At 41.1% G+C, this 10,616-nt stretch overlaps 1 pseudogene; it reads left to right on the forward strand.

Moving 5' to 3' along the window:
• The first annotated feature begins 5,666 nt into the window (after positions 1–5,666).
• LOC120860606 lies at positions 5,667–7,364 on the forward strand (annotated as a pseudogene).
• Positions 7,365–10,616: the final 3,252 nt, after the last annotated feature.

Genomic DNA, 10,616 nt, shown 5'->3' on the forward strand with positions numbered 1-10,616 from the left:
TTTCCATTTCTTGTAAGGTAACAGAGTCACTGCTGTAGAACAAAAATGAAGTTTACTAATGTACATGATCTCAAGTACTGTAACCAAATATAACATCGAAACTGGAGGATTTTACACCCTGGGATTCACTTCCCTTCAGAATCAAGTGAGGCAAACATTAAACTTTCAGATTCCCAGGCCCCCTCCTAGGGCAATTTGAGTTTCTTAGGTGTGATATGCAGCCCTGGAATCTCTATGTTTAACCATGTCCCAGGTGATTCTGAGATTTGAGCAATTGTTAGAAGCATATGAAAGTGAAAGTGTTAGTCATCCAGTTGTGTTTGACTCTTTCAAACCCATGGATAGTAGCTCCTCAGGCTCCTCTGTCCATGGAATTCTCCAGGCAAGAATACTGGAGTGGATAGCCATTTCCTTCTCCGGGAGGTCTTCCTGACCCAGGGGTCAAACCCCAGTCTCCTGTACTACAGGCAGATTTTTACTCTCTGTGCATCAGGGAAGCCTAGAAGCATAAATAAGTGGTCAAAACTTTTCTTCCTTTGCCCTAAGTTTTTGCAAATATTTTAAAATTGACATCCAAAATGTTTTTGTTGTTATTGTAAATGCTGCAAAAGATGTAGTTTTTGGTATACAATAAAAATAAACCCTTTAAGTAAATAAAACTAGGAATTCCCTGGTAAACCAATGGGTAGTGCTCAATGCTTTCACTCTGGTGACCTGGATTCAGTCTCTGGTCAGGAAACTAAGATCCTGCAGGAAGTTGCATAGTATGTTCATAAATAAATAAAACTGTTAATATCATGCTTTCAAATATATTCATAAGAATGTAAATAGCATAGAGATTTAAAATTTATTTATTTTTATTTACTTATTTGGCTGTCTTGGGTATTAATGTGGCTTGCAGGATCCTTTGTCAATTCTACTGCCCTCTGACATGTGGGATCTTAGTTCCCCAGTCAGGGATCAAACCCATGCTCCCTGCTTTAGAAGGCAGGTTCTCAACCATTGGACCACCAGGGAAGTCCCTAGGCTTGGGTTTTGATACTCGCCAACACTGGAGAAGGACATGGCAACTCACTGCAGTATTTTTGCCTGGAGAATTCCATGGATATAGGAGGCTGGCTGCCTACAGTCCATGGGGTTGCAAAGAGTCAAACATGACTGAGCAACTAGGCACAACACTCACCATTTTAGAGTATAAAATGAGCTCTTTCTAATGGTCAGTTGGTTTTTTTTTCCTAGCTTCATTGAGATGTAATGGACATATATTGTGTAATTTCAGGTGAACACTTGTTGATTTGGTAAAGATATTTTCGATGTTATATTTGGTTACAGTACTTGAGATCATGTACATTAGTAAACTTCATTTTTGTTCTACTGCAGTGACTCTGTTACCTTACAAGAAATGGAAATACATATATTTCTTCTCTGAAACCCTCCCTCTCCCCTAAGAATCTGTGTGCAGAGGGGCTGTAAAGGCAGTGGGAGGGAAAGCTTGAGATACAATATAGGTGGTGCAAAGTGGAAAGAGAGAGGAGAGAGGAAGTAAGGGAAGAAGGGAGAGGAGGAGGACTAGAATATGACCAGACACCCCTGACATGGTTTAAGAAAGCATGAGCCCCTATCTGGAAAAAGCTCCTGGGGTTCAGCATGAAATCCACAGTGAGGACCCGGGGAATCCAGTGGGTGCTGAGTCTTCAAGTACAGATCACTTGGGAGTAAGCTTGCTTCCTGCCCCCATCACCCTGTCCCCCATGCCCCCCAACCAACTCCCTTGCCTCTGGAAGAGAATAGGGGTTTGCTGTTTGCAGCTGGCCAATTTTCTGACATTGGAAGAGGACCCCTGCCTTTTTAGGCTCCTGACATCAACCCAAGCTCTGTTGAAACAGCTGTGTGGACCACCTTCCCCTACCTTTAAGCTATTGAACCCCAAATAACTAAAGATGCAGATAAATTGGAGATAAGGTGGTGGGCCTCTGGATTCCAGATAGGAGAGTGGGGACTCTCAACACACTGAAACCTGAAAAACAGCCCCTCTGGGAGGAAGGGACCTGAAGCCCCACCCACATTCTTTCCTCTCTGTAGCAATTTGATAGAAAGGTTTCTAGTTGAAAGATCCTATGGGGAAAAACTTGTTTAGAAACCTGATTGGAGCCCGGTGTGGACAGTAGTGTATTGGATTAGAATAGGCTTTTAAAGGCTTGGAATCACACCAGTCAGAATGGCAGTGATCCAAAAATCTACAAGCAATAAATGCTGGAGAGGGTGTGGAGAAAAGGGAACCCTCTTACACTGTTGGTGGGAATGCAAACTAGTACAGCCACTATGGAGAACAGTGTGGAGATTCCTTAGAAAATTGCAAATAGAACTGCGTTATGACCCAGCAATCCCAGCAATACACACTGAGGAAACCAGACTTGAAAGAGACACGTGTACCCCAATGTTCATCACAGCACTGTTTATAGTAGCCAGGACATGAAAGCAACCTAGATGTCCATCAGCAGATGAATGGAGAAGAAAGCAGTGGTACTATACACAATGAAGTATTTCTCAGCCATTAAAAATAATACATTTGAATCAGTTCTAATGAGGTGGATGAAACTGGAGCCTATTATACAGAGTGAAGTAAGCCAGAAAGAAAAATACCAATACAGTATACTAACACATATATATGAAATTTAAAAGATGTATTCGAGACAGCAGAAGAGACACAAATGTTTAGAATGGACTTTTGGACTCTGTGGGAGAGGGAGAGGGTGGGATGATTTGGGAGAATGACATTGAAACATGTATACTATCATGTAAGAAACGAATCTCCAGTCTATGTTCGATACAGGATACAGGATGCTTGGGGCTGGCGCACGGGGATGATCCAGAGAGATGATATGGGATGGGAGGTTGGAGGGGGGGTTCAGGATTGGGAACTCATATACACCCATGGCTGATTCATGTCAATGTATGGCAAAACCAATACAGTATTGTAAAGCAAAATAAAAATAGAAATTTTAAAAATTTAAAAATTAAAAAAAAACACAAATCATAAAATAATAATAATAATAATAATAAATGAAGGCTTGGAATCTTCTGATCCAGCCTCACTGAGAAAAGTCTTTTGGAGACCCAAGTAGGAGTACCATGGACACAGGACACAGAAAATGGTGCTGGTATTTCCAGAGAAATCTCTCTGGAACATGGAGAAAAAGACACTCCAGCTTCACCCACCACTGGGGCTCAGAGTGGAAAGGGTTTAGTTGCACTGAGTCAACTGGACTTCAGGAGCCGGTGAGCCATGGGGTGTGAAATTCTTCATTTTGTTCTCTGAAGCCATGGGTCTGCAGAATTTCTCTGTAAAGGACTAGAGAGTAACCAGGAATTAAGGGTCATGTGGTCTCTGCCATTAGTAGTGTGAAACAGCCTCAGGCAGCTGCAAATGATCACAGCTGTGTTCCAATAAAACTTTATTTGTGACACTGAAATTTAGATAACATAATTTTCACATGTCACGAAACATTCCTTTGTTTCTCCCCAAATCAAAAAAAAAAAAAAAGTAAAAATATTGAATATATTTTTAAAAGTTAAAAAACTAAAACATAAAAATCATTCTTAGCTTGCTGTTTGGTAGGAAAAAAAAAAAAAAAAAACAGGGGGCAAGCCAATTTGTCAATCCCTGTCTAAAATGTTTGCCTATATAATACAGCTAGCATCCCATTAGTAGCTTGTGACATGAATTTAGTAGGCTGGATTCTGCTTGTGAAAAATAGAAATTTTCATTAAATCTAAAATGACATCACGTATAAGATACAACATTATTCCTTTTTTTTTTTTTTTTTGGCCATACCCTGTGGCATGTGGGATAATATATCCCTGACCAGGGATTGATCCCATGGAAGTGAGGAGTCTTAAATACTGGATCACCAAGCAAGTCCTACAGCATTATTTTTTTCTTACCACTATATATATATATATATATATTAGTATATATTACCACTATATATATATGTATGTATGTATACGTGTGTGCTCAGTTGCTTCAGTCATGTTTGACTCTTTGCAAGCCTATGGACTGTAGCCTACCAGGCTCTTCTGTCCGTATGATTCTTCAGGCAGAAATGCTGGAGTGGGTTGCCATTCCCATCCTGACCCAGAGATGGAACCTGCATCTCTTACGTCTTCTGAATTGGCAGGAGGGTCCTTTACCACTAGTGCCACCATTACACACAGCCAAACAAACTGTTACATGTTACTGATGAAATGTGATCTGGCATCAGAAATGGTCAGATGTAAACTTTAAAATGTCCCTTAATGTCAATGAAATGTGTTAATGGCATAGAAACTCTCAACAAAAGTATTATATATAGAGAAATTGTGTTACAAACCTTTTATTTCAATGACCACCACCTGTAGAGTTTAACAGGAGTGCTGGGACCACCATAGGGAGAAAAGGCAAAGGTAGGGGCTGGAGAAGTAAGTTTAAAACTGTTATGTCACTTAACTGATTTTGAGATGTTACCTTAAGTATAAAATAAAGTGTGAATAATTATCTCAATGTTTCAGCCCATGATTAAATCAGGTACTAATTTTCTTTTGAAAGAAATATAATCATCACCACTTTTCTGCAGAGAATAAGTTTCAAGACCCCCAGCAGACATCTCTAACCTCACATAGCATCAATGTTTTTTTTCTATACAAACATACCTGTGATGCAGTTTATTTTATAAAAGTACAGTAAGAGATTGGCAACTAACTAATAATAACAGGAAAGTGAAAGTAAAGTCACTCAGTCATGTCCAACTCTTTGTGACCCCATGGACTTCAGCTTAGTATGCTCCTCTGTCCATGGGATTTCCCAGGCAAGAATTCTGGACTGGGCTGCCATTTCCTTCTCTAGAGGACCTTCCTGACCCAGGGATCGAACCCGGGTCTCTCGAATTGTAGGCAGACACTTTACCATCTGAGCCACCAGGAAGGGTGTAATAACAACATAGAAAATTGTAACAATATACTTTTATAAAAGTTTTGTGAATGTAGTCTCCATGTAAAAAATATTACTGCACTAATTTAGTGATTTTTTCACCCTAACTAAGCAGTTACTACGCTTTGTGGCCATAACTTCTGCAGTTTGAAGTTTGACGGCAAAACCAACCCAGATTTTTTTCTCTTTTTCACATTCACCAAAGATCTTAGCAACCTCAGCATACATTTTTTTTCTCTTTTTATACCAAATTGAGAACTTTGATCTTTTCACTTTAAGATAGCACTGAATGGATTGTCTCTGGCATATCTAAATGACCAGCATCACTCCACTTATGCTTTGGGGCCATTATTGAGTAAAATAAAGATGAGTTGGTCACAAGCCCAGTGACATCTCAAAAGTCATTGTGGTAAACGAGTTACAAATGGGTAGGATGTGCAGGACTAAGGAATGATTCACATTCAGGGCAGGAGGACGCAGGATGGTGTGAGATTCCAATCACACTTCTCAGAATGACATGCAATTTAAAACATATGAGTTATTTCTTTCTGGACTTTTCCATTTAATATTTTCAGTGAACAATTGAGGGTTAACTACACCACAGAGAGTGACACCTGAGATCAGAGGGGATGACCTTGTCCTGCAGTGGAAAAACCACTAGAGGAAGGGGTCACTTGAAGCCAAAAGTGATTGTAAAATGACCCATCTCTTCCCGTGTGAGGAAGCACAAGCACCACCACAAGCCAAGAAAAAGACCAGAGGGTCCAAATCCAGAGATGAGGACAATGACGATGCTGAGGTCAGATTTGTTGGAGTGGAACATGTCAGTGAGGATTCTGAAGCCCTCTTTGTCAGAGTGAGTTCACATTCAAAGCCAGTCGTTTCTAACATTTTGAACAGAGTGACCAGAGACTCATCTTCCAGAAGAAAGAAGGGCCACGTGAGTCCAGATCCCTCCTGCATGTTGCAACCTACAAATCTCAGGACCACAGCAGAGCCAGCAGCTGTCTCACCAGCTTCTCAGTCTGAATGTGGAGGAAGAGACAGTCCCATTATTTTCAAGCCTTTGTCTAAACCTGATTATAAAAGAAGCTGTCTGCAAGCCATGCTTCACAATTCAGAATTTCCCTCTCAGTGGCCTCACTGTCTGTCTGGAACTGTTCTCTCATTAGGAGGCAAGGATGAAAGTCCTCTTATTCAAAGTGAGGCCCCACTTCAGATATAAATTTTAACAGTGGGGATACCTAAAGACCTAAACTCAGTGATGGAATCCCAGGGAGACCTGTTTCCACCATGCCCCTCCATGAATCTCTCCTACAAAGAATATGCTTATGACCTTGGAAGGTCTCCCGACCTCATTAAGCCATGTTTATGGTGGGACATCATTTTCACGGATTCATGCAAATGACCAGGCATGCTTCAGTCTTATGGATCCAGACAGAACATGCAGTTTGGAAGGGCTGGAGAAAACAGACTTTTGGATTCTAAGAAGTCAGAGCAAGACTGTTGATCCCATGAAAGGAAATCTGATCATGTTACTTGATGACTTTTACTATGGAAAGCATAGAAGAAATGGGCAGTCAGAAGACTCACACAAACTTAAATTGCCTCAGCTGCTTGAGAGTTCTAAAAGATGTCAAGTTTATGACCCACATGAGTAACCATCTTGAGCTTGAGAAGCAGAAGGGTGACAGCTGGGAAATCCACACTACTTGCCAGCACTGCCACCACCAGTTTCCCACCCCATTCCAGCTCCAGTTTCACACTGAAAGTGTCCACGCTTCTTGGGAGCTCTCCACAGTCTGTAAAATCTGTGAATTGTCCTTTGAATCAGATCAGGTTCTCTTTCAGCACTTGAAGGACAGTCACAAACCTGGCAAAATGTGTGCCTATGTGGGCCATGTTTGCAATGACCAACCATCAGCTTTTGCTGATGTGGAGGCACATTTTAGAATGTGGCATGGAAACGTGAACAATTTGCTTTGTCTCTTTTGCCTCAGATTTTCCAAACTGGTGAAATCCTTCGTAAATCACACTTGGAGGCACTGGAACAAGAGGGTCTTTCCATGTTCCAAGTGCTGGCTGGCTATAGTTTTTGAAGCTGAAGGAAAAGACCAAACCAAGAATCATCAGTCATCCAAAAAGCCAGAGCATTTGTGAGGGTTGCCTCTTGAAACAGAGGTCATGATCCTATCTTCAGTTCAGCTGGGACTGAGTTGATTTCCCTGAGAGAGACAGCATCCATCATTGTGAGGAGCAATGACTCCCAAGTGCCACCCAGAAAAACTACAGAGGATTGACTATGAACATAAAATATTCCAGACGTGTTGCAGCAAGGGATCTGGATAAAAATTATGTTCTACCCCCCTCCAGAAATTCAGAAAAGCCCTATTGAAGTTCAGCCAGCTGTACATAAAGACCCTGCTTGGCTTTTGTTGTTCAGTTGCTCAGTCATGTCTGACTCCCTGTGACCCTATGAACTCAGTACGCCAGACTTCCCTGTCCATCACTATCTCCTGAAGCCTGCTCAAACTCATTCCATTGGGTTGCTGATGCCATCCAACCATCTCGTCCTCTTGTCTCCACTTCTCCTGCCTTCAATATTTCCCCAGCATCAAGTTGTTTTTTTTTTTTTTTTTCCCCCAGTGGGTTGACTCTTCCCATCAGGTGGCCAAAGTATTGGAGCTTCAACATCAGTTCTTCCACTGAATATTCAGGGTTGATTTCCCTTAGGATTGACTGGTTGGATCTCCTTGCAGTCCAAGGGACTCTAAAGAGTCTTCTCCATTCTTCAGCACCACAGTTTGAAAATATCAATTCTTCAGCACTCAGCCTTCTTTATGGTGCAGCTCCTCCATCTGCATCTGACTCCTGGGGAAACCATAGCTTTGACTTCATGGGCGTTTGTTGGCAAACGTATGTCTATGTCTTTTAATAGGCTGTCTAGTTTTGTCACAGCTTTTCTTCAAAGGAGTGAGCATCTTTTAATTTCACGACCTCAGTAACCATCCACAGTTATTTTGAGGACCAAGAAAATAAAGTCTGTTTTACTGTAACTGAGATTGTACTTGCTTCACCTCTGTAACATCAAGTAGCTTTGAAATCTCCATGTTCCTTTCTGGCCACTTTCTGCTCCCCAAAGTAACCTTTTCTCTGACCTCTAGCACTACGAAGTCATTTTTCTCTGTTTCAAATTTTAAATAAATACAACCACACAATAAAATTTTTGTTCCTCTGGTCTTGGTTTTCATTTAAATTAGTGAGATGCATTCTTATTGTATGTAGCTGTGGAACATTCTTTTTCATTGCTGGGTAGAATTCCTTTGGATGAATGGGTATAGTCTTATATGTCCATTTTACTGTGCCTGAAGTTTGAGGCTCTTATTTTGCCTTTTTGAGTAAACCACCTATGAACCTGTGTGTGTCTTCCTTAGTGATTTCTAGGATAGCTCTATCTGTATGTCTAGATATGAGATTTTCTGATCATGCATGTGGTAGGTTGCTAAGTAGTATTTGACTCTTGTAACCCCATAGACTCTAGCCCACCAGGCTCCACTATATATGGGATTTCCCAGGCAAGAATGCCACAGTGGGTTGGCATTTCTTTCTCCAGAGGATTTTCCTGACCCAGGGTTCAAACCTGGGTCTCCTGCATTGGAGGCAGATTTGTTACTGACTGAGACATTCTAATAAGCAGGTACAGTCAAATGCTTTTTCAAAGTGATTGAAGCAATGTGTATTTCCACTAACAGTACTGGCATTTCCATTTCTACCAAACACTTGGCACTGTCAGTCTATTTCATCATATAACTTAGCAGGACTCTGCAGGGCTTTCCCAAAGACAGATCATTACTGCAACCATCACCAATATACCCATTCTCTTATTTGCAGAAAATCTTTAGGTCCTAGACCTTCCATGAGTTTCAAAGAACAATTTTAATTAGAAATGAAAAACTGCAGAAACAAGGAAAAAATCAAGCAAGACAAGCAATAATTTGTTGTAGTGCAGTCGTGTTCACTCTTTGCAATCACATGGTCTGCAGCACACCAGGCTTCTCTGTCCTTCACCATCTCCTGGAACTTGCTCAAGCTTAAGTCCATTGAGTTTGTGATGTTATCCAACCATCTCTTTCTATGTCATCCCCTTCTCCTCCTGCCTTCAATCTTTTCCACATTAGCGTGTGTTCTAATGACCTGGCTCTTCCCATAAGGTGGCCAAAGTTTTGGAGCTTCACTTTTAGCATCAGTCCTTCCAGTGAATATTCAGAGTTGATTTCCTGTAGGACTGACTGGCTTTATCTCCCTGCAGTCAAAGGGACTCTCAAGTCTTAGCCAACACGACAGTTCAAAAGCATCAATTCTTTGGTGCTCAGCCTTCTTTACTGTACAACTCTAACATCCATACATGACTAGTGGAAGAACCGTAGCCTTGACTACACAGACCTTTGTTGGCAAAGTAATGTCTCTGCTTTTTAATAGGTCATGTAGGTTTGTCACAGCTTTTCTTCCAAGGAGCAAGCATCTTCTAATTTCATGGCTGCAGTCACCATCTGCAGTGATTTTGGAGCTCAAGAAAATAAAGTCTGTCACTGTTTCCATTGTTGCCTCATCTATTTGCCATGAAGTGATGAGACCTTTGACTGTGTGGACCACAACAAGCTCTGGAAAATTCTGAAAGAGATGGGAATACCAGACCACCTGACCCACATCCTGATAAATCTCTATGCAGGTCAAAAAGCAACAGTTACAACTGGACATGAAACAATAGACTGGTTCCAAATAGGGAAAGAAGTCCGTCAAGATTGTATATTGTCACCCTCATTATTTAACTTATATACAGAGTACATCATGAAAAACTCTGGGCTGATGAAGCACAATCTGGAATAAAGATTGCTGGGAGAACTATCAACAACCTCAGATATTCAGATGATACCACCCTAATGGCAGAAAATGAAGAGTCTGTTGATGAGAGTGAAAGAGGTGAGTGAAAAGGCTGGCTTAAAACTCACCATTCAAAAATGAAGATCACGGCATCTTGTCACATCACTTCATGGCAAACAAATGGATAAAAAGTGAAAACAACAGCAGATTTTATTTTCTTGGGCCCCAAAATCACTGTGGACGATGAATGTAGCCACAAAATTAAAAGAAGCTTGCTCCTTGAAAGAAAAGCAATGACAAACCTAGACAGCAAAAATAAATAAATAAATTAAATAAATAAAATTAAAAACCAGCTAAGGCATCACTCTGCTGACCAAAGATCTTATAGTCAAAGCTATAGTGGCTAGGACAGCAAGGAATTCAATTGCAATGAGGGAGACCTGGGTTCCATCATGGAAAGGACATCCCTGTAGTCCAGTGGTAAGACTATGTGCTCCCAAGTTGGTGAGACCAAGTTCATTCCCTGGACGTGATATTAGATCCCACATACTGCAACTAAAAATGCCTCATGTGACAATTAAAAATCCTGCATCCCACATGCTGCTATGAAGATTGAAGAGCTCTTGTGCTGCAGCCCTTGTGCTGCAAGCACAGCCAAGTAAATGTATAAATATTTGAAAGAGAGAAAAATATATGGGAATTCCCTGTTGTTTCAGTGGTTAGCACTTGATGCTTTCGCTGCCAATGGCCAGAGTTCAACACCTGG

Source organism: Oryx dammah, unplaced genomic scaffold (genome assembly GCF_014754425.2).
Source record: "Oryx dammah isolate SB20612 unplaced genomic scaffold, SCBI_Odam_1.1 HiC_scaffold_11128, whole genome shotgun sequence".
NCBI lineage: Eukaryota > Metazoa > Chordata > Mammalia > Artiodactyla > Bovidae > Oryx > Oryx dammah.